At 47.6% G+C, this 27,962-nt stretch overlaps 1 long non-coding RNA gene across 6 annotated transcripts; it reads right to left on the bottom strand.

The window, feature by feature from the left end:
- Positions 1–1,082: 1,082 nt before the first annotated feature.
- On the bottom strand, positions 1,083–26,056 carry LOC123613542 (uncharacterized). Of its 6 annotated transcripts, none has more exons than XR_012502260.1 (4): positions 25,756–26,051; positions 14,391–15,676; positions 6,909–6,950; positions 1,083–6,365 (listed from the first exon to the last, which is right to left on the bottom strand). It is a non-coding gene; the product is annotated as an uncharacterized LOC123613542 (long non-coding RNA). The 6 variants fall into 6 exon arrangements; XR_012502257.1 differs by having other exon boundaries at positions 1,083–6,950; positions 14,391–14,483; positions 15,495–15,676; positions 25,756–26,012; XR_012502256.1 differs by having other exon boundaries at positions 1,083–6,950.
- Between the last annotated feature and the right edge of the window lie 1,906 nt (positions 26,057–27,962).

Below are 27,962 nucleotides of genomic sequence, written 5' to 3'. Positions count from 1 at the left end.
CCCCACAAAACAAACAAAAAAAAAATACAAAACAGAAACAGACTCATAGACATAGAATACAAACTTGTGGTTGCCAAGGGGGTGGGGGGTGGGAAGGGATAGACTGGGATTTCAAAATTGTAGAATAGATAAACAAGATTATACTGTATAGCACAGGGAAATATATACAAGATCTTGTGGTGGCTCACAGCGAAAAAAAATGTGACAATGAATATATGTATGTTCATGTATAACTGAAAAATTGTGCTCTACAGTGGAATTTGACACATTGTAAAATGACTATAACTCAATAAAAAAATGTTTAAAAAAAAAAAAGGCATAGTGCCGTTACATGCATTCACTGCCATCTTTCAGTGAGCAGATGTTTGCACTGCTGTTGGGTACATCCCTAGAGTGGAACTGCTGGGTCACTGGGTTTGCTATGTCCCGCTTTTGTAGATATTGCCAAACAGTGGCCAGAACAGGTTCCATGAATATACACTCCCTCGACTGTGGGAGTTCTGGGTGTTCCACATTCTTGCCTGCCCTTGGGATTGTCTCTTTTTTGCTTTAGCCATTTTGGTGCATGTGTGACGGTATCTTACTGTGGGGTTTTAGTTTTGTTTTGTTTTGTTTTGTTTTTGAAAATCAGTTATTGTCTTGTTCATTGTTAAATCATGACACTTACCTTGAAGGGACTATTTAAGTGCATGCTTGTGTTTTTTTCAAATGTATCTATTATAGCTTACTCCCAACAGTCCCTTGTCATCCTTGAAAAGATCAAACAATTTGGAAACCTTGATTTTTGTTCATTCACTGTTTCAAATATTTTGCTAAAAGAAAATGAGAGAATTCTCTGCTTGAACAAAATATTTTCAGGTGCACTCCCTAATTGTATTATAAAAATTCTGCTATATTTTAAACTTCTTGTATAATGATTCGTATCAGTGCAATTCTTTTGTGCTCTGTGCTTTTGTGGCTTTAACCTCCTGGCTTCACTAACTTGCTGTGGACAATACGGCAGATAAATTTCATATTAGGTACTCAGTTGAAAATTTACCTATTTTTTTCATTCCAGTCAATACAAATACCAAAAACATTGCTTTTGTTAAGAAACTCATTTACTATTGAGAATTTTTTTTTCTGGTACATCTTTCTTTAAGAGCTCACAGGGAAGAGTTCTCCAATGTAATTCATTACAGAAATGAAGAACCTAGAAATAATATAAGCTGAACTATGTTGGAGTCATCTAGACTTTCCAGTAATTGTATGGCAGACCTCTCACACTGAATTATTTAAGTTGTCTTCAACTCTTCAGCAACAAGCTCTGTGCATCTTCCAACAATATTTAACGACGACCAAGGAGTCCATGTTAAGATGTCGCTATGAAGTGTTCAGATATTTCTCCAGCCATTTCAACATAGCAAGAGGAATAAGTGTTTGACCAATAGATTATGACCTTTCACTTTGAAGTAATAAATTTAAAATAATCAAATTTAATCAATATTTGTAAGGGGCTGGGTTAAATATATCATGACTTTAACCAGTTGAAAAAAGTTTCTAAATGTCTTGCTAATTGCCGTGGCTTCACGCTTTCATTAGCTGTGTCAATGTACAGTGATCACTCAAAGAGAGTCATTATTAAGGACAGTGGACGAGAGACCATATTTCAAACATTATTCTTCATAGTATTTCAAGTCTTTTGACCAACTCTGTGATTGATGCAATCGGACTGCCATTATTTTTATCCAGTCATTAGCTGAGAAGCAGCGAGCACTAGGAGTTGGGGAGGGACGGAGTCAGCTATTCTGCTGTGCCCTCAGGCAGCAGCATTAGTCCTTTCTGCAGCTTGCAGTTTCTTCACGGGAATCATTTACATCACTTGGCCATTTTGTGAGGATTAGTTCAATTGAAATGAGACATCCTAAGCTGTAAATCCACTTCCCGGGGCACACAGACACAAACAGGTGGTGCTTATAGGAGGCATACAAATTTCCATGTCAGGAAGTCTCCTCACACTGAAGGGTTGCTTTGAATAAGGAGTGTTCCCCTGCCCTTCATGATGGGAGTTTCCAAGGGCAGTGCTCTCAGGGTTTCTAGAAAGCATCTTGTCAGCCTCCTGACTTGATATACTAGGAACTGGAGGTGCCCAGAGGAAGCTTAGAGACTGTGGAGACTGATGCAAGCCCTGGTAAGAGAAAGCATAGGTTCAAATCCCGTCCGCTGCCTCCTCCTCCTCTCTGTGTACGCTGGAGGCAGGCATTTTACCTCTCTAAGGCTGCTTCCCCAGCTGTATACCAATGCAGGGCAAAGGTTACTGTTTGTAAATTATATATCCATAAGTTCCTCTTTAAAAGGAAGGACAGAAGGAAGGAAGAAAGAAAGGGAAGGGAGGGAAGAAGGGAAGAAAGCATCAATGCAAATGCCTGAAATTAAGTAGAAATTGTCAAATGAGCCTAGAGGTTCTCAGGGAGTTGCAGTTTTGTCTTGATTATCTCTGTATCCCTGGGATGCTTAGCATGTGGTAGATGCTTACAAGTCATCACTGATTGTAGTGGGTTGAATGGTGGTCTCTAAAAAGATATGTTCATGTCCTAACCGCCTGGAACCTCTGAGCATAACCTTATTTGGGTCTTTGCAGATGTAAGTTAAGGATTCTGAGTTGAGGACATCCTGGATTATCCAGGTGGATTCGAAATCCAATGGCAAGTGTCTTTGTAAGAGACAGAAGACATAGAACACAGAGGAGGAGGCCATGTAAAGACGGAAGCAGAGACTGGAGTGATAAAGTCCCAAACCAGGGAAAGCCAAGGATGGCCAGAGCCCCCAGAAGTTTAGGAAGAGGCCAGGAAGGAGTCTCCCCGAGAGCCCATGGACTGTCTACAATTCTGCCGACACTTTGATTTTGAACTTCTGGTCTCCAGAACTATAAAAGAATATATTTCTGTCATTATAAGCCACCAAATTTATGGTAGTTTATTCCTGCTGTTCTAGGAAGCTGACACACCAGTTCACGTTGTCATGCAAAGTCTGGTATCACCTGATCCAGTGATTTCCAGTCTTGAGCTCTGCAGAGTCCTTCACGGCCCCCATGATACCATTTTGGACATATCTGGAGTTTTTGGAGGTACTTCTAAGATTCCTTATAATTTAAATATTCTGCAGCTTAAAAAACACTAAATTCAAAAATCTAATCAACCAGCCCTAAGTCTTGTCCAACTCGACATCAACACTGAAGCTCGGACAAGTTACGTAACCTGGCCAAGTTCCCCTGCAAGCAAGAGGCAGAGCCACTGTCAGCACCACCGTCCTCTTCCTCCTCCTGCAGGGCTCTGCCTATTCCCCCAAGGAGCCAGGAGTACATCACCAACGTCCTTGGAAAACAGTGTGAATGACAAGACAAAGATGCCTTTGGTCATCAGCACCACCATCCAACATTCAACTACAGGTTCCAAACCAACTGTGAGAAGTGGGGATAAAGAAAGAAAATGAAAAAGAGAAAGAAGGAGAATTCGAGTCGTGGGAGCTCCTGACCATCCACAGGAGCTGTGAGGGAAGAGCCCTTGGTGTCGACGCCTCTCAAGGTAGAACATCGTTCCTCCGTGGGCGGAGCAGTTAGCTCAGCCTACTGTCCCTTTGGCGTCAGACAAAAGCAAATGCCCACTGCAGCCCTGCCACCTAAGTCTGTGTGACCTTGAGCAAAGTTAACATCTTGGAGCCGCGGTGTCCTCTGAGGAAATGGGAGTAAGAGCTACCTTGCGGGTGGTTGCAGACCTAAATGAAGGTTGCAGGACTTAAACTGAGATAACACAGCCTCAGGATCTGACCCAGATTCTGGAGCCAAGCTAGGAGACGCTCGCCTCTGTGATACTAGCTGTGGGCCTTGGACAATTGCCACTCTGCGCCTCGGTTTTTCTTACCTATAAAATGGGATAATGCTACCTGCCTCAAAGAGTCATCTTGAAGGTTAGAATCAGCTAATTGTTATGAAGTCCTGCAACTGCCTGCAGACTAGTGCTGCATGAGCATTTGTTAAATTAAAACTTAATATGATATTTTTGTACACTTTATTTTTTCCAAAAAATTGCTAATGCCGAAGCTTTGTATTAAAATAAATAAATACTAAAATTTTTTTAAAACTTAATATGCAAATGTCCGAAGGGAAGGGTTTTTCTCACCTCCTCACAAGAAGGGACTCCTAAGCGACTTAGAATGTGGTAAAAAGAGAATTTCGATTGCCTAAAATGGGTCAGTGTCAGTTTTAGCAAGAGAAAAATTTGCTCTTCTGACAGATGCTCCCCTCCGAAGATTCTGAAAGCTTCCTCTCTGCCCGACTCAGTGTGGACAGAAGGAGACTTTGATGAGAGAAATAAAATTCTGAGGCTTCAGTGATTGGCAGACCGTGAGAATGTTTTCTTCCCGGTGGTGAGTTGTCACCTGCCCATCTCTCCAACATCATGGGCCTAAGGGAGGGGCGCGCACACGCCCAGCCCCAGGCACAGCGCAGGCGGTGAGTAACTTGAGTAATTCTGCCCCACTGACACGATGAGGGTTGCTCCTGGCCTGGGACCTGGCATTCCTCGACCATGGCTGCAGGTCTTGCTGACCGGAGTCCAATTCCTGTAACACTGGTCTGCAGGTGTCCAGCTCCTGTTCACTAACCACCGAGCTCTCTCATTCCTCCTGACAAAAACAATGATAATAATAAACACCAAGTATGTATCCAGCTCTCTGCTGCTAGGCACCCAGAACACAGATGAGCTCATGGGGAAATGAGATTAACAGAGAACATTGCAAGCCCCATTAGGTGGGAGCACAAAGGAGACATTTCAGCTCATTGGGGAAGGAGTGTAGAGCTGTTTCAGAGCCCTTGCAAGATGCTGAATGTGACTCCAAGCATTTATTAATTCATTCCTCCCTTACTGTCACTCAAGGGGGTAGATGGTATGGCCTTACAGTCAAGGAAAATTAAAAACAGAGAGGTTAAACCACTTGCCTAAAGTCACACAGCTAGTAAAGGTAGAATCAATGTGCATCCAGGCAGCGGGGCCCCTGTGTTCTCTGCCTCTCGGATGGGGCTAAGGTGTCCCTGGTTGGTGGCCCATTGCATTTCACCTTTGGGTCCCCAATTCTCTCAGCACTAGAAAAGAGAGTAGGACCCAGCTGGAAAGCCAATAGTGGTCTCCTGTCAGGAGAGAGGAACTCTTCTCTCCCTCAGCGGCCCCGTTGCTCAAGGTTATTGCAATGCGTAGGGTGAAATTTCAAGGACGAGGATTTGATGGTGTACCCACGACTCACATTCTAACAAGCTCAGCCCATTTCAGCCTATTCAGGCCCGGAATGATCAGGCCTGACATCACAGCCTGCATTCTCCGCAACTCTGGGGATGAGTGTTCATGTCCCCATTTCACAGATAAGGAACACAGAGGATGAGAGAGGCCAAGTGCTCTGCTTAAATCACACAACAAACAAGAGAACTCCAAGTCTCACGCCATTTTCACTGTGCCACAGTGGCCTCATAATCCAACAGAGAAAAATCCGAGAGCCAGAAAATTCAGAGCTTCTGTTGCATAAAGGGTCCAAAAGACTGAGGATGAGGAATAATAAGTAACAATGACAATAGTGGCAGGTAACATTTACTGAGCTCTTAACATGTTGCAAGCACTAGTGCTAAACACGTTATTTCATTTAATCTTCCTAACCGTGACATCAGTTCTTGTTTTACAAATAAGGAAAATGAAGCTCAGATGATAAATGACTTGCCCAGCTTGTACGAGGTGCTGCAGGAATCAAGTCCCACACAAGCCTGAATCCAGAGCCCATACTTTCAGTTCCTCTTGCCTTTGCAGCAGCCTCAGCCTCCGCGTGGCGGTGCCCTTGGACGCCATGCTTAACCTCTCCGAGATTTGGCTTCTTCAGTTGCAGATGTAGGACCAGTAAAACCTACCTTCCGGGTAGCAGTGAGGAGCCATTGAATCAGGATCCCTGAGGCCTGGGGGGCTGCACATTTCCGCTGTAAAAACTCCCCCGGTGATTCTGATACGCAGTCAAAGTGAGGCCCCATCCACTGGGCCCTTGTAGGTCGTGGGGGTGTCTCAGGCTTTAATGAGATATGGATGCTGCTTCTGATTCAGCGTGTCTGGAGTGGGACCTGAGACTCCGTCTCTAACAAGGCCCCCTGCCCTACCCCCCACCCCTAGGCTGGTGGAGAGCACTTTGGCTGATAGTCATGGTGATGATATGAATTTTATCTCACATGCCAGCGAAGCCCCTGTAGAGTTTTAAACAGGGGGGTGTTGGGATCTGTCCTACCATGGGGAAGGATCACTCCGGCTGCTGTGTGGAAGAACACAGCTGTGGATGACAGGGAGGTGGTGAGCTCCGACCTGGAAATGGGAGGGAGACCCAGTGTTTGTTGTGGTCCAGAAATGCCATCAAAGGACTCCCCAGCTCTCTTCCAAGCCGGGCAGGATGGGGAACCAAGCACAGCACCCACGCCCGGCCTGGGAGGCCAACAGCATATAGGGGTGATGTCATCAGGCCTGGGAGGGGGCAGACTGGGCATGCGCCAATGGCCCCCCTCCTGCTTCTCGCCTTGCCTGCCTCCGGAGGAGGATGCTTCTGTGGGTACTGAGCGGAGAGCTTTCTCTCCTCGGCTACTGAAGGGCCCAGTCCAACACTGTGGAGAATGACAGACTCTCTGGGAAGACCCAGAGGTAGGTCGGGGAGTGGGAGCGAGAATTTCCCAGAATCCCATGAGGCTGCTAGACCCACCCCAGAGCCGGGCACCCTGACCAGCAGCCCTTCTGAAAGATCCAAAAACCTCCTCGGACTTGCTTGTCCCTTCATTCCGGTGCTCAGATGAGAATTCAAAGGGAAAGGATTTCATTTCCAAAGGAGTGGCTGTGAGGGCTGGATAACAGACTCACCTCTCCAGGCTCTCCGGTTCCCTCTGGGCCGGGTGAGTCATGCTGCTCGAAAATGACAAACACGAGTAAATAAGATAATAGGAACAACACAGGTGACTCAGCCGACACGGACACCCATCCGGCAGGGCTCAGAGGCCCCGCAGAGGGCAGGAGGCTGCATTCCGGAAAGGAGGACAATTGTGAATAAGAGATCCACTCAAGACATTTTTTTTTCGTCCTGATTACAGACAGCATTTCACAATGTGTTTTTTATCCGCTAGGAGCTGCCCGAGTCTGGAAGGCCCTGGCATCACTCACAAGGGAGGGAGGCCACAGCCCGGAATCAAGGACCAGAGCTGGATAGGTGTGTGCAGACCTTCCCTTGACATTGCAGAGAACAGCAGCCCCCTTCCCCCAGAGGGCTGATCGAGGCTTCATTTTCTCCCCCAAATCCTCCAACAAAATGAATTCGGACCCTGGGGTGTTTATGGGTAAAATAATAGGATTCTGGGATTTATTTTAAAAATTCTATTCTCTACTCTGAAATCATTGGGAGGTGACAGATGAAATGAGATTAGCAAATGTCTATCATTGTTAAACTGAGTGAAGGTTGCATGGGTCCTTTCTACTTTGGGGTATGTTTTAAAATTTCCATAATTAAACAATTTTTGGAAGTTATCATTTTTAAAGAGCTTTGGTCCGATCACCTCTCCCTAGCCTTTTACCTTCTGGAGCCCCAAGATCTTTCTGGGAGAGTTTGACCTCCCTTCCCCTTGTGGGCCTCAGTCTTCCCAGGAGTCTGGCCATCTCCTACAAAGGAGGGGGCATTGGTTCTGGTGCTGTCTGAGCCCTCTTCCAGCTCTGCTTCCCTGGGAGCTGATGATTTCTGTGGATTCCAAACTCTCACCGCCCCCTGGCATCTCAAGTCTGTTTCCATAGCAAGCTTGTGTGACATGCATAGTGTAGTGGTCAGAGCAAGTATTCTGGAAACCCAATGCCCAGATTTGAATCTTGGATCAGCCACACCCTAATTATGCGACCTCAGACAACTCACTGAATGTCTTTAGATGTGAATTTTCTGATCTGAAAGTGGAGATGATATGATCCACCTCATGGGGTTATCCTAGGAGCCGATGACCTTATATTTGCAGAACATTTAAAACAGCGCTTGGCATATAGTGTTACAGAAGTCAGTTTAAATGAAGAAAAGGAAGAGACGTCAGAAGCCAGCTGGTTCTCTATGTCAGGGTTAGCAAACTTTCTGCAAAGGGCCGAATAGTAAGTGTTTTTGGTCTCACTGGTCATATATCTTCGGCACATCCAGACTGAGGCAACTTGAAGTGGCCATACCTCTCCCATCTCTCTCTCCCCCTGGCAGTAGCTGCCCACGGGCCATATATTCCAGATGGTGTCACAGCTATTTACAAAATTAAAGAGAATGCACAATCTGCCTTGCGCTTCAGCAGTGTGAGAGAGAAACCAACACCGTATTAAGCCGCTGTGGTCTCTGTGGCTGGTTTTGTTACTGCAGCACAGCCTGGCCCAGCCTGATGCACAGTGTGCTGCTCTTGGGGCCATAAAGAATATACCTGTTGTTCTTTCCTAAGCCCAGGTCTCCAGACTGTCTTAGTTTTATTTCTTTTCATTTTGATAAACCATTTCAAATCTCCCTATGACAGCTGCCATCTTCTAAAGACTTTCCAGTCTGTGCATGCTCTCCCCTAAGCCAATGCCCAGAATTGACCATGATCCCCCAGATGGGCCTGACTTTCAACAGAACGGGACCACTCGCAGGAATATAGCCTAGGGTCACATCAGGTGTGCGCAGAGTGGGGACGTCAGATCGTACTGTTGATGCATATGCAGTTTCCGGTGAATCAAAACCCTAAGTAGAGAGCATCGTGCTTCTGGGAAGCCCATCTTCTTGTACAGTTTGTGTAAAATTGGCATTTAATGGAGACCAAGAGGCCCTGTCACCTTTCCTCCCAGGCTGCCACACCAGCCTCGTGACAGCTCTCACCCAGCTGAGGAGAACAGGATGAACTGGCAGGAAGAGTCAGAAAGTGTTACAAAGTGTCCACAGTTCTGTGTTGCTTACACTCAATCGTCCCAGGTTCTTGGAGGAATTCTGAGAAATGAGTTCCGTGGGAGCTATAGTTACAGGGACTTTTTTCCCAGCCGAAAATTAGGATACAGATCAGATGGAAAATGTTATGCCACTACTTTGAGGCACAGGCTGAGGGATGCTGGTGGTGGGGAATTCTAGGAATCTTGGGTGGTCCTTTGGGTTAAGAGGAAAGGACCCTCGGGCACTAGGGTTGCCAGGGAAATCCGGAGGGTTCGATTACAACAGAGCCTGTCGTCCAGAGGCCTGGGAGAAGAAAGGGCTCCAAACTGCCCCCACGGGGGCTGTAAGAGGGCTGAAGGGGCCCCAGGGTGTGGTCCGCAGGTAGGTGCTAGAGTACTCCTCTCACTAAGTACGAGGTACTTCTCTTAATAGGTGCTTGTTTCCACTAGATAATAGATAGAAAGAACTCTCAGTAGAGAGGGAAGAAAATCACTTTATTTAAATGTAATAATCTTTTGAAATGGAGGCTGCCTGGGAGCAGAGGTTCATATTGCATATTAGAATATGGACATGCCATCCATATCCACATTCTAGGTAGGAGGAGATTCGGTTTTAAATTCCCCATGGCTGGGCCATCTCCAGGGGATTCTGACTCAAGCGGCCAGGATGACTGTGATGTGCAGTTTGAGAACCCCGCCCCAGAGCCTCCTACCTCCCACCAAACCGAGCCCACCCACATGGTGCTCACAGGTCAGGCAGCAAAGTCTCTCCAGCAGACAGCGGAGAAGGCGGTGCAGGTAACACCTAATATATCCCAATATTATCTTGAGTAGAAAATAGAAAGGGTCTAGATGAAAAAATCCATCTGCTGATGTATGTCTCCTAGAATTCTAAACCTTTCATACCCTACCTGATTGAAGTGTTTTTTTTTTTAATTAATTAAGAGGCTGACAAAAAAAAAAAAAAAATCATCTCTGTTCTTTGGCCAAAATTTTTCCTAAAATACCTGCAGGGAGAGGGAGGGTAGTTTAAAGCATGAAGAGTAAAATGCAAGGAACGTGTCAGAACCCAGGCAGGTCCAGAAGGAAGAAAGAGACGGGAAGACTCAAATATTAACCCTGCTCCGCAGACAAACGCGACCCAGTGAACATCAGCCTTTCCCAGTATCCTCAAAATGACAGCATGTCTGCTCTTCCCATGAGGACATAAGAGTAAAGCAGCAGAGGGAGAAGGCCTGTCTCGGGCACTTTCCTCGGTGACAGGCGATGGCTGTGCTCATGGGATCTGACATGTCTGTGAGCCAGGCAGGAAGGTCAGAAGCACCTGTGGAACATTCCAGAAATCACACCAGCCCCATAAACCCTTATCTCCTTTTTAGTCTTCATGGGCTCCTTCAGTCTTTATTCAAACAGCCAGCACTTATAGGTCCCAGGCACACAGTGAGTTTTCCAAGTGCCAAAAGGAGGTAGAAAAAGGAACTGGCTTCCACTGGTGCTTAAAAAAATTCCTCAGACACCATAGTGACATTATATCGGCAGGGCTGGCAACTGAGAAACAAGGCTGTCTTCTCTTTCAAACAACCTTCTTCAGGCTTTAGACCACCTGAGACTCGACCCCAGCCCTGCATGTCCGCCACTCCTCTCCCAGCTCACGCTGTGACTTGGGCAAGTCACCCGACTTCTCTGCACTGGGATTTCTCGCCAATCACAATTATGGAAGCTGTTCTACCTGCCTCACAGGGTTGCTGTAAGAATCAAGCTTGTACGAACGCAGCACAAGGACTTAGGAGATTCTGCATGCAGACGGTGCCTGTAGAGAACAGCATGGAGGGTGAGGAGGTGGGGGTCTTCCCTGCCCCCCATCCAGGCAGTGATGAGGGGGAAGGGGAGGAGGCTGCTGCCGGTGACAGAAATGTCAAGACAGCCACAGCCATGACAATGACCCTTATCACCCCAGAGTACAGATTCTATACACAGGCTGAGCAGTGCCCAGGTAGAAAAGGGCAAAACTCATAGACAGACCGCTGTGTCTCCTCTCCCTGGGAGCCCACCTTGGTTTAGGGCATAATCCCAGACAAAGAGACTCACATGATTTAATTTGTTTTCACAATTCCTTTCCAGCATTTTCTTTTTGTTTATACTAAGGACAAGTGTTCCATGGATGATGTCAAAAAAAAAAAAATCAGATTAGAGTGGGTGGCGTCGACGAACACTGATAACTAAGACTCCACACAATGATGTTGATGTCTTGCCCTTCTGCACAGGTGCTGAGCAAACCGGTGCAGATGGGATCTCGCATGTGCACCCAACACTTCCTCTGGACCCACGGGAAAAGTGAGGCCCGGCTCCCTCAGGGATGCTCTCCCAAGATGTTGCAGCAATCTTTATGAGCCAGAGAGCAGAGGAGGGAGGGGGGCAACTAATGTTTATTGAGTGTTAACCAGGTACTTAATCCTCACAATTATCCTATGCCATAAAAATCATTATCCCCATTTTATAGATGAGACAACTCAAGGTCTTAGAGATAAAGTGACTTGTCCAGGATCACGTTGCTAATAAGCAGAGGAACAAGAGCTTGAGAAAGTCCTGGCTTAAAGCATTGTAAGCTAAGTGCTGTGGGAAATGCAGATGTGAATATTCTAGGGTTAAGACACCCTTTAAGGAACTCCCAGTCCAGTGCAGGAGATGAACATTTGCAACTGACATAAAATATAAAGTGGAATACAATAAAAGGTAGCATACAAGTAATGGACTCCAGGTGCTCAGAGGAAGGAACAGTGAATTCTGACCCCAGGTCCAGATAGCATTTGAAGGGGACCATGACAGATGGATAGAACCCCAGCAGGAGGAAAATGCGCAGAGCAGGGGAAGGAGGCAGGGGCAGTGGGGGGTGGAAGGGGGTGGGTGGCCTGGGAGTCTGAGAGGACCTCCCAGGTTGCCCAGACAGGAGGGTGGAGACCACACGACCTTCCTGCTTCTGGTTCCTTTTCTTCCAGGATAAGGTCCAGGCATCTGAACAAGGCTCACCAGGGCCTTCAGAAACTGGGCTTCTTCCCAAGCCATGAATTGCCGTGTGAGTCTCCCCAATTTTCTGCACCCTCTTTCGTGTTAAAATCATCTTGATGGGACACGTTTTCCACTCCCCCTACTCACCCCGGCTCTTTGTCAGGCTGCATCCTATTCATCCTTGAGTGCCCTGGGCATCATACCCTTGCCCCAGGCAGACTCAGACCCCCTCCGATGGGCTCTTGTCCACCCTCCATCCCCCATGTTATGGCACTTATGGAACTTCACAGCACTCACCAGTGTACGTGTCTGTATCTCCCATGAGGCTGTGAGCTTCGTGAGAACAGAGGTCTTATTTTGGTCCCTAGGGTGTAACGCAGCACCTGTCACACAGTGGGTGATAAGCCAATAAAGTAGAATGGCTGACTGAATCCATGAACCAACCATGGGAAGAGATGAAGAATGAGGAAAGAGGGGAAAGGTGGGGCCAGATTTTGAGTTAGAGCAAGGCTTTAAATGCCAAGTTAATTTGTTCCATTTTTATGGTGTGGCCCATAGGGAAGCACTGATGGGTTTTAAGGAGAAACGCAGCACGTCGTGTGTATCAGGTCACAGTGAGGCGGACAGAGACAGAGCTCGGGGCTGGGGGCACGGAGAGTCTTTAGGACGTGTTTGTGATGGTCCAGACAAGAAATGAGAAGGTGGACATACTCCTCACATGAAGAAGCCTTTTAAAAACTGGAACCAGAGGGCACAGAGCACATCCAAGCTCTGGCTAAAGTGTCCTGGAGCTGTCCTTGAGGGTTGGCAGCCTTCCATGATGCCAGAACTGACTGCTGTGGACAGGTCTGGGGAGGGGTGAGAAATTGCTGTGTGCGCTTCAGAGCTCTTAAGAAACACTACATGAATAAGTGGATGCATTGGCAAGAGTTTCCCTGGGAAACCGCCTATTACATGACTAAGGCTCTGAGAAATCTCTGCTGATGGCCTGGCAAGACGTCCGCCAGCCGAATCTCTGGTTGAGAACCTCAGAGGGCTTCTGGAAGCATGTGGATTATGGGCTGTGGGAATCTCGGGTCATAAAACTTTCGCCCAGCTGCTCGAGTGCCTGGCCGGGCAATTAAGGAGGATTCTTTCAAGCAGATCAAAAGGCTCTGGGGAGGTGATCTCAGGAAGCTTCCTGCCCTCCCTGCGAGAAAGGCAGGAGTCAGGTCTCATTATCCTCATTTTACAGATGAGAAAAGTAGGTTCCCTGGTGACTAAGTCCCTTGCCTGAAGTCAAACAGCCAGCCAAGGGTGGAACCCAAAGTAAGCATCTCAATCACCCGACTCCCAGGACACCATTGCTCCAGAGCCTCCCGCTCCTGGGAAGTCTGGACCCACATGTGGAACGTTAGGGCAGGAAGTGGTCCACTGGGCAGGCGCTACTCCAACCACTTAGCACAGGCGGCACTTCGAAACCCAGGACCCCAACCGTACAGTAACAACTCAGTTACTCTGGCCCACCTGTACGCAAACCACTTTAGAGGGCATACTTGAGCTTGGTGGTCCCCTTACAGAACTTCTTCTCAAGTTCATGAGGTCGTACCTGACTGCAGATCCCAGGTCTGCCCTTGCTGTTCCCAGGACCGAGGCAGGTTACTTAACCTGAGTCTCTCTTCCCGCACATATGAATTGGGGGCATTCAGAATACCTCTCCGACTGGGTTATTCTGAGGAGTCGGTGCGGTCAGACATGTAAAGAGCACAACCCAGCCCAGCATGTAGTAACCGCTCAGTAAATGCTAGCAATTAGTAATAGCATGGCTCATAGGAGTGCTCTGAGTTCGAAAAGTAACTCTCCATTCTCTGTCTGTCCACAGCCTGGCTGTGAAGGAATTAAGTGTGAATTTTAGTATTTGACCAACTCCCTTCCTTCCAGGACAAGGCAGTTTGTTTGTTTTTTTTTTTTTTACTCTTAATAATCTCAGCTACTTACCATGTTTTAAATAAGGGGTGATTCATTACTCTTAATGCAAAGAATACCTGTTATAGCAAGAATACGCTCAGAGATGCCTCTGGCTTGTCATGGCCTTAGAATCCTCTCCGGGGTCCTTCCTTGTACCTCTCTAGTTTTTCCATCGCTACCTGGACATCACCAAGTCCTGGGTCCAACTAATGAAAGGCAGCCAGCAAAGAGAGGCTAGAGGCTGGTATTCTGATGCAAGGTGGCATGGGTACCTGTGGTCACTGACGCCAAGAGCAATGCTGTTTGGGTCAGTTTTATGGTGTCCCCTGTCCTGGATGGCTGTCTGTCCAAATGAGCCCTAGTTATTCAATCCGCCTTAGGCGGCATGCCCTGTTGTAGGCTGTTAGTCTTTTGGGGTTTTATGGATGCACTTCATACCAGCCAATGTCCTACCCCACCCCATCAGCCCATCCCACAGGTCACCTGCAGTTTGGTGACAGTTCCCAGACACTCCTTTTTCTCTGCACTTGGCCCTCTATTGGGGCAGGCCAGGGAGCTAACACTTCCACAGGTGATCTGTAAGTAATACAGGACAAGAATTAGTAGGCAAATACCCCGGTTACCTCATCCCTCAGGGGCAATTTTGAGATAAGCTGATCCTGCCTCTTACAGGGTCCCTAGTACACTGGACCCAGGCGCCCACAGTGACAACTGGCTCACTCACACACCTTCAGTGACCCGGGTTCGCCTTCCCCTGGCTCCCTTCCCCGCTCCCTGAATGAAGCTTCCTCCAATCTCACTGCTGGCATCCAAGTCTCTGCCTGGGGTCTGCTTTGGGGGGAACCCAAAGACAAATTCTTCGATGGAAAACAGCTGTTATACTAAAAGATCACAAATCATTTAACTATTTCCATTACCTCAGGCAGACATTGGCACTGAAATATGATACGGAGAAAATCTAAAAACAATAAAACCCCTGGTTACAATGTCTGTCTCCACAGACTCCCCTAACACCAACGCCAGCTAACTCAAGGGCAGGGCCTCACTCACCGGCCATACTCATCCCAACCATGAATATGAGCCTGAGTCCTTCCAGAGCCTGTGGCCAGGCTTGCTGAGCGCCCAGAAATAAATTAATTAGACTCTCCAGATCCAAGAGACAGCTGCTCTTTGGCTCACTCAATGCCAACTTCCTGTCATTCTCTTTCATCTTTTTTTCCCCATATCACAGACTTAAAAGGAAAAAAAAAAAATCAAGGCACTCTCTCATCCTTTTCCTTTATGATTTTCAGAAATCTCCTTTTAGCTGAGGAAAGGCATCTTCTAAGGGCTTAATTCAGTTAGCGTCCTCCTCCTGGTCACATCCCTTATCTGCATCAAATAGATGCCCTTTACTCAATTCAGCAAGTGCAGCTAAGTTGTCTCTGACCGACCAATTTTCCACCACGACTGGTTTAAATTGACCTTGAGGGTTTTGTCCTTCTGAGGCTTTCAAAAATATTTGGAACCTAAGAATCATGGTTGAACAAAATTACATTGTCAGGTTTGCAGTGCCTTGAAATGATAGATAATTAACACATCCCTTACCAGTGTTTGTGCCCAATACTTTAGTGAACATCATCCCGAAGGAACAGTGTTGGGGCACTGTTCTAATGGGACAGGAGGAATAATGTGGAAGATAAAGGGACAGCTTGAGTGCAATGGCTCAGAAATCTCTCAGTTCGCTTCTTTATGCCTTGGCGCTTGGGCCAGAACTGTATGCATAGAGGCTGAAACAGAAGAAAACAAAACTTGAAATTATTCCATTAACATCATCTTGTGTATTGAGAAGCAAGGTGGTCTCGCCTTGCAAACAGGATGTAAAAAGAGACAGGTGTTCTCCTCAGATCAGCGGGGAAGACAGTGTGACCCTGGATGGAGACAGTGGGCCCGACACAGACACCAGCCTTGGCAGGAGCTTCCAAAGCTTGTCTGTAGACATCAGAGCAGAAAGCTGGGGCTGTGGAAGGAAGAGCAAACATGGTGTGGGAGCCAGAAGGACCGAGCTTCCCTGGACACATGGGCCACCCCCTGGGACTTCCAGAAATAACTGAGGTGAGATCCTTGGCAGGGACTCCCTGACAGTGGAGTAAGAGAATAGCACAATGTGAGCACGGGTGAACACAAATATTTATTAATGACAAAGTGATGGATGTGATGGATGGGATGACTCTGATCCTTCTCGAAACCTGTGATCCTTGGGGACTTAGGACTAGAAAATAATTTTCTTCTCAAAGGTCCTGTAAGTGCCTCTAATACAGAGATCTACCTTGCCTTCTAGTGTCATGTGAAACACTAGACTGGATGAAGAATACGAACGGAGAGAAAGACACAGTGGTCTTTCCTATGTAATGAGTTTAATATGAATACGTTTAGGCTTCATCCTCTTGCCCTTGCCCCTTGGTTAGAGGCAGAAGCCTGGGTGTTCCATGCTACCCAGGGCAAACATCAGCCAGGCCCCTCATCACACCACAGCCAGACCCCATTTCAAATTGTTGGAAAGTACAACTTCAGAGCCCTCCCAGGCTGAACCCACTCATCAAGTTCTGAGTGAACAATCAAGCCAGAAAACGTGGGATGGAGAAAGCCTCAATGCATGCATGGACCACCTCCATGATGCTCTCTTACATCACAAAGTGCAGGAGTAACCCACTATACAGCAGTAGATAACTAACACACCATCGACTGATGGCTTATGCCCCCCACTTAAGAAAACGCCATCCTGAATGACCAGCATTAAGTCACCATTCCAGTGGGGTAAGTGGGATAATGATGAAAAGTAAAGGGACAGAAAGCTAGATGAGACATCAAAAGCCTTGGGTTCTGGTTTCAACTCTATATCAGCTGTGTGAGCTCAGTGAGATCATTTCCTCTTCTGTGAAGTGGAATTAATGATAAATGCCTTTCTCACGTCACACTGTTATTATGAGACTCAGATTACAGAACCCTGAGTGAAAGCTTTGTACTGTGTGAGGTTACACACCAAGTAAGGGGTTATAATCATCCACATTAGTACCATCATCATCTTCATTGCTGGCTGTTATAAGGTAAAGCCAACAAAAGTTTGAATGCCTCTGTCAAAGTCCAACCAAGTGAACAGAAATGAAGCATTTGGAACAGGTGAAAATTAACATGGAAAATGGGTGACGTGAGTGACGAAAGGTGGAGAGCCCACCAGGAAATCATGGAGCGACCTGGAGATTAACAATAGCAGGAGATCCCTTAGCTAGAGGGACAGGGGGCAGCAGGATCATAGGAACCCAAGGCCTGGCATCACCCTCAAAGAAGCTGGGACCATGGTAGGAGCCAGAGCCGAGGAAGAAATACAACCTCTGCCAGACACGACTGAAAGCAGAGGGGAAGAGAAACACCCCGGTTTCTCCCTTCCTGATGCCCTTCAGCAGTGGTCCAGGGCCTCCCTGGGCACAGAGGAGAGACAGACGGATCTGGAGCCCACAAGCCCTGGGCCGAAGAAGCTGTCTGTTTAGTGAGAAATGCGGACGTATGCCAGAAATGAAAGTAGCACAACAAAGAGGCTCAGAAGTCCTGAAGTCTCAGACTCCAAAGGAGCGTGGCAATCCATCCAGCCCAGCTCCTCATCCTACAGGCGAGGTCGCAAAGGGGAAAATGACATGACTTGCCCAAAATCAGCTGGCGAGGGGCAGCCTGGAAGCCAGGCATCAGAATTCCCAGCCCATAGCTTTTTTCACAGGGGCGCTTCAACTTAACAAAGGGACATGTTCCAACAGTCGATTTCTAAGACAGTTGTTTGGACCTGAGAACTCATTTTCCCATAGAAGCAAGGTTATCTTGGCCGATTGTGGTCCCAGACTGACCACTTAGCCCACAACACGGAAAGCAAGGAACCTTCTGACTCCAAATCAATGTGAAATCAAGAGGCTGATCCACATCTTTCTCCCAGGGCAGAATGGAAAAGAGTCTCTCCCCCATCTCCTTGCTCTGCCATTAAAGGGGTGCTGGAGGGTGCCTCCCCGTCTCCCTCACTCATCCTTCATCACTACCATCCTTCCCCACAGTGGTCATTCCTGTGGCTGCAGGACCAGCAGCAGAGTAAGGGCTCCTTGGTCCAGGAGCAGGTCTTTTTGTCCTTTACATCTTTGCATCCTGGGCATCCTTCCAGTAACTGGCCCAATGCAGTCCTGCGGTTGTCACCGTGCCCTCCCTGGAGGGGTCTGAATTAGCATCTTCAAAGTATAATCATTATTAATGAAACAATTTTATATTTGGAAAATGAAAAAAGTGCCTCTTGTTTTTTCTACTATAAGTTAAACAAAATGAAATTTGCACATACACAGACAAAATGCTCTTAGAGGTGATGAGAGGGAGGGGAAGTGCAGAGAGATGGGGTGCTGTTGCCTATGGGATGAACGCTCCATTCTCTGGGGTGGCAGTGAGTTCATTCTCCCATGGTTTTGGCAAAGAAGTCCTTAAACGGCTGCAAGGGTGCCCACACTTGATCTTCTGGTTTTAGACATGCTACTGCAATCGGGGAGGTCCAATTTCAGCAATCCACCACCCCAAGAGAGACAAACTATCCATCCACCCCAAAATGAGAATGAGAGTAAATTTCCTGGGAACTGAAAACAAAACACAACTTGGGAGCTAATGCAGAAATGGAAACCAAAGTATACTGTCTGCTCTGCAGGTCAAAACGCAGAGACGTATTCCCTCAAAACTTGACCCTACCTCCCAGGCTAAGAGAACAGGAAATCAAAGTCTGTACAGCTCTGGCAGCCTTCACACTCCAGTGCCCTCTGCCATGAAGCTGCCTACCCTGCAGAGGTGGAAATGATTGCTCCCCACCCCTCACCCCCTTGTCCCTGCCCCTCCTTCCCATCCCACTGGCTCAGGGCCACCATATACGGTCCCACAGGCAGCACACTACTCAAATCAGGAGGTTCTGCTTCCATCAGCTGTGGTGTGAATGGCGCCCCCTGGAGTTGTGCAGCGCTTCTTTGGGAACATCTTGCCCATTACTGTGTCTTAAGACTGCCATCTCCAAGGCCACAGGCTTCTAGCTGAGTTATAGTCACTTCAGTGTCCTTGGCACCTAGCATAGTGCCTGGGGCAGGGTGGAACTTCAGTATAAACTCCTAGAGATTTCAGAAGCAATGAATTTGGGAAGAGTCAGCACCACACTTATACAGGAAGTAAGTAATTGTTTTAAATGGGAGCAACGTCCTAATTAGAGTACAGCTTCCTCTTGTACTAACCGTAGATACTTTAAAGAGTAAATAAGACATAATGATTAAGATCTCTGGCTCTGAGGTCAGAAGGATCCGGGTCTGAATCCCCACTCCACGAGTACTGAACCACACTGGGCGCGTTCCCAAACCTCTCTAAGCCTCCGCTTCCTCATCTGTGAGGACCCGCTGAGATAATGCCTTCAGCCTAGCGCCTGATGCACACTAACGTGCAATGTGTCTTCGTTGTAATGATGAAGTATGTTGTTAATGGCAATTAATCAGTAATTAAACAGTGACCCTAAAAGGCAAATTTTCGCTGTCAATATTTATATCCCACAAGAAGGAATATGCCCAAGGCATATTGAGTGCTCAGTGAATGCCTACCAAATGAAAGAGAGACAGCAAGAAAGAAGAGAGACAAAGGGACAGACTAAGAGCGAAAGGGGAGAGGGAAAGAAGGAGGGTGAGTGGGAGGGAAGAGGGTACTGAACTGGGAGTCAGAAGAAATACAGCTTCAAATCTGATATCACTAACATGTGACTTTGAGTAAGTTCCTGTTCTTGTCTCAATTTGCTTTTTTTTTTTTTTTTTTTTTAAGATCATAGGTCATTAGATGATGTCTCAGGTCCCTTCTCAGAATCCCCTCCAGCAGAGACCTCTCGCCCCTGAGCATTTTTGCAGTGTTCCCTCATATCCTGCAGATGGTGCTGCTGAGTTAAGAAGAAAACCTATTTTTCTGCAGCCTTTTTCCGAGCGACCACAACTCGCTATTAACAGCAGACTGGGAATTAGGGAAATCACTTACTTGTTGCTGAAAATGCCTGGGGCAGTGAATGAATCATTCCGTTCCTTTCTTGCCTACTTGGCCTCTCCCGGTACCATGAAAGCATCAAGGGCGTGGGGAGGCAGCCGGCCCTGAATTCCAAGTCCAGTTCCACCACTTCCTGGCCAGTGACCTTGGGCAAAGGCATTTGCCCTCTTGGAGCCTCTCTAGTAGTCTTCCATATGAGGAAAATAATACGGACACCCCTGGAGCATTGGGGAAATTAATTAAATAGCTTTCGTCAACTGAAGAGCCCAGTGCCTGGCATATAGCAGGTATTCAAGAAATGTTAGTTTCCCTTTTCCCTTCCTCATTTTATTCACTAAGGACCATGGCTGGTGCTTGAAAAGAAATGAACAAGGTGCAGTGATAGTGATGAGGATGTGGGCTTTCCGAGGGGGATTCACTGAGGAGCGGATGCATCATCTGAGGCAGGAAGGATGAGAAGGAAAGATGTCCCAGGCAAAAGGGCCAGCTTGCGCAAAGGCACAGCCTGTTTCATCCAGCCCCCTCCCCCGTCCTTTACAAACTTAACCCTCAGTCCAGTGGCTCTGTCCCCTGAGCCTGGAGTCCACTTTATCCATGCCTCTAGGACAGCAGTCATCTGCCTGTGTTGTAAGTTTTATGTACCCAGTCATGTCCCTTCGAGGACCAGGAGTACATTTTATTCACCTCTGTCTCCCCGGAGCCTGGCACAACAAATGCCTTAATGGACAGGTGAAAGTACCATATTGGCATCATCCTGTCTCTTATTGGCTATCTCTATACAAAGGCATCCTGATCTTTAGCTGCCACTCATCTTTGCATACCTAGCCCTTGGTACCTGATGGGTCCTTGACAAATGCTCACTTCGTTGAAATTGAGTTGCATTTTTATTTATTGAGCACCTGCTGTGTGCCAGGCACTAGAGATGCAAAGACACAGGGTTCATTCTAGAAGAATAAGAGTAGAGGAGCAGGTAGGCAGCCCCTGCACTGTTCACATCTCATGGCTGAGTGCTCCATGCATGCTCTTCCACTTAATGGGCACAAAGCCCTGTGAAGTAGGTACCCTGATTGGCACCATTTACAGATGGGGAAAGTGAGGCTCAGGCCGGGAGACTTGTACAGGGTGGCAGAGCCAGACAGAAAGAATCTGGCACGAAAGGCCTTGCCATTCACCACTTTGTGGGGATCACACAGACATGTGAATACAAATCATTTAGACGTGTGCTGAGTGTGGGAGCGCTAAGGAAGAGCACAGCCAGTGGGAAAGCTTTCCCAGGGGAGAGTCTGTGTGAATTGGACCTCGAGGAATAGGAAGAGTTTTCCAGATGGATCACGGTGTCAGTGGGGAAGGCGCAGGTAAGAGGGAAAGGAAGGAACATTCCAGGCAGAGGGAAGAGGTCTGCAGCCTGCAGGGCGGGTGGCGGTAGGGCAGAAACACAGGCCTGTCTGGGAGACACAGACTGCTCCTCTGCTCCGGAAGGTCGAGTGCTGAGTCTAGAGCAGGCCGGCTCAGGAAAAACACACAGGACGGGAGACTCTAGAAAAACATTTTCTAGAGATAAGTTTAGCAAATAGAAACTTTCACCCTGTTTAGTAGCTGATCTTTGTGGCTTGCTTGCCTTTAGTCTGGGCCATCAAACATACAAAGACTCCAAACATTTATTCAACATTCACTGAACACCTACTCGGTGCCAGGCACTCACAGCGAACACCCAGTCTGGGCTGCTAATGTCACATTGTGAGAGCAGTGGGACAACTGAGGTTTGAATCTGTTTGGGTTTGAATCTCAGCTCAAGTACGTCACCTTGCATGGGTTATTTCTCTCCTCTGTGCCTTGGTTTCCTCATGTGTTCAATTAGAATACGGATAAACAGCAATCACATAGGACTACTGTATTAAATGAGTTAATTTATGTAAAGGGCTTAGAACACAGCCTAGAAGATAGTAAGCACTCGGTAGATGTTGGCTACGATACACGTGTGCTATTATTGAATACATACTCTTTATTGAACACCTACTAAGTGCCCCAGGCACTGGGCCAGAAGCAAAAGGTTTAGAGATATTTAAAGAGAAAACAGCAGGTCCAAAATGGCCTCGCTTGTGCTAAATCCAACGATACCAAATCTGGATTTAAAACCTGATCTAATTGCAGTTTCGACCTTCTCCAGAAATGTAATCTTAATCGGCCAGTCTGGAATTTTCCAGGCAGCACCCATGAGCTAATCTATCCCATGGGTCCTCTCCGTGTTCCCTCCAAAAGGAAGAAGAGACAACGTGCGTGGTAAAGACCCTCGCTGGTCCCTTTCTCCAAAAGAAGACATTGGGGTCTGAAGCAGTCTTTTCTTTTGCAAATTCCTCTGGCCTATAAAAGCCTTCCATTGTGCCCAACCCCTTGGAGCACCTGTCTATTTACTGGATGGGACGAGCCTAATTCATGAGTCGCTAAATAAGGCCAATTAGATCTTCACTTTGTTTTTTGACAGAGATGAGCAAAACTGTGGCCCATGTACTCCAGTAGGGCAGAGTCTAGTAAGAGCAAGGCTTATGATGGAAGTGATTACAACTGAGAGAAATAGCACTATATTAATAACAACAACAACAACAACAACAACAATAATAATGAGGAGATGTCATTTGTCGTGTGAAGCACTGTGTCAAGCTGTGTATTTATCCTCCCCACAGAGCTTTAGGGAGACCCTAAAGCATCACTGTCTTTGGTTTCACTTGAGGAAACACAAGATTTATCAGCAAGGGATGCAGCTGGTGTCTGAGCTCAGACCGGAGGCCCCGCTGCTAAGTAGGATGTGCAGAGCTCTGGGGGCACAAGAAAGAAGCAAGTTCCACTCTCTAGTGGGTGAGGGGGGAAGCCATGCAGAGGAGGTGACAACTGAGTTGTCCCTTAAAGGATGCTGAGAAAGAGAAGGGATTCCAGGCAGGGGGGAGGGCACATGACGCAGAGGCCTGGAGGTGGGAGCCGCACACAGAACAGTGAGACGTCGTCGTGCCTGAAGCCCAGGGCTGGTGTGGGAGCTGCGTCTGGAAGGAGGCCTTGCCCACTGGTCTACGGAGTTCAGGCTCCTCCTGGGGAGGAGGTGGGGTGGTATACACTGCAGGTTTCTAATCAGGGGATGCTGAGGGAAAGTAAACAGCCTCCCTCCCCTCCTCTCCACTCACCCTGCAGCCCCCAGGAATCTGCGCCAAGGCTGGATCTTCAGCTTCTAATTAACGCACCCGTCAAGGAGCCAGTCCAGCCTCCATATGGCGCGTAAATAATTTACAGTGATGGAGCGTGTTTATGTGGGCCGGCAGCCAGCCGCCTCACTCCTTCAGCCTCAGTGCTTCCTCTCGCTCCGCTGGCCCACAAGGTCCCCGGGGACCCACGGGGAGGAGTGAGGGGCCCGGGATCACCCAAGGACTCCCTCCTGCGCGGCACGTCCCGTGGGAGGCAGGGGTCTCAAGGTCCTTGAAGGCCACCGAGCCCCGGGGCCCTGGTTCCCAGGGAAATCGCGTCCACTTCCAACTCCGTGAAGGCCTGAAGGGTCCTTTCCTGGTCTCACCGCATTTCTCCGAAACGAGTTAGGAAGGGCTGACGTGGCCTAGGGGCCAGGGCGGAGGGCTAGGCCCGGAAGTAAAGAGCCGGGTGGGGAAGGCTTGGGAAGCAGACTTCCTGCCTTAGCCTGGAGGGATGTGGGGGAAGCGGGGGAGGCTTGGGGAGTCACTGCTCCGCAGTTTCCCTGCCCACAAATCAGACCCCAAGGAAATCTCAAGCCCATGTACCATCTGTCCCTCCATGGCAAAAACTGTCAGTCTACCAAGTGCAGGAATTAAGTCGTACAGATGTGACAGTGATTTATAAGAAGAAATGTAGTTTTGGTCTTCATCCTAGTTCCTTACATGGAATTCCTAAAACTCTTGGAATTTCCTAAGTGAAGAGTGCGATCAAGGTGTCTTGTTATTTAAGTGAGGTAACTTTTGGGAAAGCCCCTACTGCACCAGAGGATGAGGCCTGGTTGCCAGGGGAACCAGCCCCGGGTGATTAGAGGGTGGGAAATTTCAGCCCCACCCTCCAGCATCCGGGGAGGGGAGGAGGGCTGGAGATTGAGTTCAACGGCCTAAGGCAATGATTTAATCAATCCTGCTGATGTAAGGAAAGCTCCATAAACATCCAAAAGGATGGGCTTGATGAGAGTTTCCAGGTCGATGAACCAGGACACATCCCCGTGCCATGGTGCTGGCCCCCAAACTCCACAAGGACAGAACCTCCCGCACTGGGGACCTCACCCTGTGTGTCTCTCCATCTGACTGTTGATCCTTTAATATCCTTTGTAATAATAAACGGGTAATCAAGTGAGCAAACTGATTTCCTGGGTTCTGTGAGCCACTCTGGCAAATTAATCAAACGCAAGGAGAGAGTCATGGGAACGTTTGATTCATTGCCTGTCAGTCAGAAGCACAGGTAACAACCTGGGCTTGCAATAAACATCTGAAGTGGGGGCAGTCTTGTGGGACTGAGCCCTTAGCCTGTGAGATCTGGTGCTACCTCCCATAGCAGTAGACCGTGTCAGAGTTTAGTTAAATTTTAGTTAAATCTCCCAGCTTGCGTCTCGGAGAATTGCTTAGTGATGCAGGAAAAAACACACATCGGAACTGGTGTCAGAATCACAGGGGTAAAACCAAAATCATAACCAATTTTAAATGGTCTGATGATCTACACTAAAGTCACATTCAGCTACATTGTGACACCAAGATCTGTTCGATGTAAACTTGTATCTAAACCAAGTTGGTGAGATGTTGTGAATTCAGCTGGGTATGAAAGCTGACGAAGAGTTCGGGATGAATAAAAAGAAGTCTTTTGCTCAAACCCAGGCAGAAGAGGAGATGGCTAAACTGGGTAACGATTGCTACCAGTTAGGGTTAGTAAGAATGCTTCCAAAATTTACCTGGATGTCTGGATTTTATTAAATTCTTGCTGCAACCCTGAATTATCTTGTTAAATATACTAACTTGTAATATTGAGCAAAAGAAATATTTAGCAGTGGCTTCATCACACACACACACACACACAAATTCTCATTATTCATGGTAGTTATGTTTTATAAAGTTGCCATGAACACTGATTTAGTTATTGCTGCACCACTGTTCCCAGGAGAAATAGAAGGTTAGGTCCTTGGAGCCTCTGGTCACAACATTTTCATCAACCCATCAATATATAACCTTACTTTGTATGTGTTTCTGTTTAAAGACAGTTTAATATGTATTGTTGGTTCGTTCACATTGAACTCATGACCAACAACACTATAACCCATGCCTGAAAGAAGCTTAGCCAATACACCTAATTCCCCCATAAGGCATCTCTTGGCCTCTGTGCTTGGGGACACTAGACAGCGCCAAGGCACCATGCTTGGGGGCAGTTTTAAACAGCAAAATCACCCACCAACAACACAAAAATGCTCAAAAGATGGCACTAAATAGACCTCAAAAAGACCCATGTTTACAGTAAAGGAGCTGAGACAAGAGGGCAGAGCACCGTTCAGGTGGGAACATGAGAGCTGGGTAAGCCAGATGTGTCCATTGCCCTGTATGTGTCCCTGAACGACTGTGAAAGAGCCATGAGTGTAGGTTTGGGGGTTACAAGCAAACATCAGCAAGTAAGCAAATCAACAAACACAGAATTCACAAATAATGAGGATCAACTGTCAGTGTGTTTTATATATATATATATATATATATATATATATATATATATATATATATATATATATATATATATATATATACACACACACACATACCTGACTGTGGTCCCCAGGGATGCTGACCCATCAGGAGCCTCCTCCTCTGGTTTCCCCAGACCCTCCAGGCAGGTGGAGAATAGCTGAAGCTGTGCTTGGCAGCTCCTGAAGGGCAGAACTAACATGCAAAGACCATTTACCCAAAGCTTTCTCTGTGGACTATTTAAAAAAGCCTCACTGCTCTCCACCCAGGAGTCATCCCCTAACATGTCCTCCCAGTTAGTGACAACTTCAGCCCAAAGGCTCACCCAGCACGCTCCGCCTCGGAGCCCTACCTGCCTCCCACATGGGCAGCTGACCACGCCCATCTCTGCATGTGCCCCACAGACCTTGCGTGATGTCCTTGCCTAGAGGGCTAGACCCAGAGGACAGAAACCATGCCTGGTTTGTGTCTTTATGTCCAGCACCTGGTACAGCTCTCCGTGACCAGGAGTTGTTGAGGGTTTTGAATCACTGAACAGCAGAAATGACAAGGACATTCAAGATCATCCAGCCCCAGGATGCTCCAAGTGGGGACCATGACCAATCAGCCGTCCCACCAGGGAGCTTGCTAGCAATGCAGATACCCTGGTCCCTCCCCAGACCTTCAGAATCAGAATCTCAGGAGAAGAATCCAGCAATCTGTACTGTAACAATGTTTCAGAACATTCTTATGCCTAACTAGATTTTAGAAGCTCTGAGTCTGTTCAATTCCCTCCCACCCACCAACCCCCATGCCTTTAAAGACAGGAAGTGGAGACTCAGTAAAGGGACAGGTTTCCCCAAAGTCACACATTTGATTAAGGGCAGAGGCAGGCAGGGGCCCATCTCCTGACTTTTGGTCCTGTGCTCTCCTGAGCATCCCACAGTCAGAGGACAACAGGTGCCCTCGCTGAAACCAGCCCTTCACAGTGTTTCTCTACAAAACAAGCATGATTCTCATTCTGGTTCTTATTCATGGGTCTCCTCCTCCTCTCTCAACCCCCCTTCCCCCATCCCTCATCTTGAGTAAAGAGCTTAAAATCTCTGGGCACCTACTTCGTTTGTATGTCAAATGGGAACAACCTCGCCTCCCCTGGTCAGCTCAGGTCAATCCAAAGAACACAAGTTACCTCCAAGGAGATGCTTTGGTGATGACTGGAATGACGCAATTTAGGGAAAAGGCCTTGGGAAATTAAAACAGTCCACTCAGAGGGCAGGAGTTATCTTGAAACTCTTCCTCCATCAAAATGTCACCCTGATTCCCACCGCCAACCCTCCCTGCCCTCCAAACCCCCTTCAGCTGTGACAACAGGATTTGTTTTTCTCTGCAGTGGGCTTTGGGTTATACATACAGGCAACTAGGTGAATGTTCTGTGAGGCCATTAGGGTTTCTCAGAATGAGTCATTTTTTCAAAAATAACAAAACCTCTCGACATCACTTGATTTCAGCATTCTGGCCAGGCTCTTGTAACCTCTTTTGCAATTGCATTCCAAGCATGCCTGGCTTTTTTTCTCAGGCCTGATGGCAAGTCCCCCCTCCCAGCAGAAGGACTGATAGACAAAGAAGCCAAGCCCAGGGTCTGCCAGCCCTGATTCAGAGTATGTTTAGGTCTCAGGTGATGGGAGGGAACCATCTGGAGGCTCTAGAGGGCGGTGGATGAGAGGGGCGCAGGATCAGAGAGGCTGCCCTGGCTTCCAGCCCGCGGTTACTCACCGGACTCTGACAAACCACCCTGCTATATCGCCTTCTCCGTCCTAATTAGGACTTGCTAAGGATCCAAAGAGTGATAACTCACTGTTGCTTAACATGTCACAGTTTCACAAAGCAGATTTCACTCCCATCACCTCACATGCAGATGAGAACACTCGAAGCTCCTGGAGATGTGGAGAAGTTGGGTGTCTTGGCCAAGTTCTGACAGCTGATGGTGACGCACTGAACCAGGCACTTCGCAGTCGTGTCTTAGTGGTGTGCTTTTCATCCATCAATGCCCACAGGTAGGTTGTTACTCTCCCCATTTTCTAGAGAAACTGAGGCTCAGAGACGTTAAGTAACTTTCCCAAAGCCCCACAGTGAGTGGCAGAGCTAGAACTGAAACCCAGGTGTGCCTGACTTCAAAGCCTGTGTCTTTTCCAAACTTCACATGCAAGTACTGCTCTCAAAACACTTTGAACATTATTCCACTGATACTTACAACCTCTGGCCCTCAGAGAGCAGACCTGGGCACGTCCCCTGCACGCACCGCCTC

Source organism: Camelus bactrianus, chromosome 25 (assembly GCF_048773025.1).
Source record: "Camelus bactrianus isolate YW-2024 breed Bactrian camel chromosome 25, ASM4877302v1, whole genome shotgun sequence".
In the NCBI taxonomy this organism is placed as follows: domain Eukaryota; kingdom Metazoa; phylum Chordata; class Mammalia; order Artiodactyla; family Camelidae; genus Camelus; species Camelus bactrianus.
This window is presented reverse-complemented; position numbering and strand designations above follow the sequence as displayed.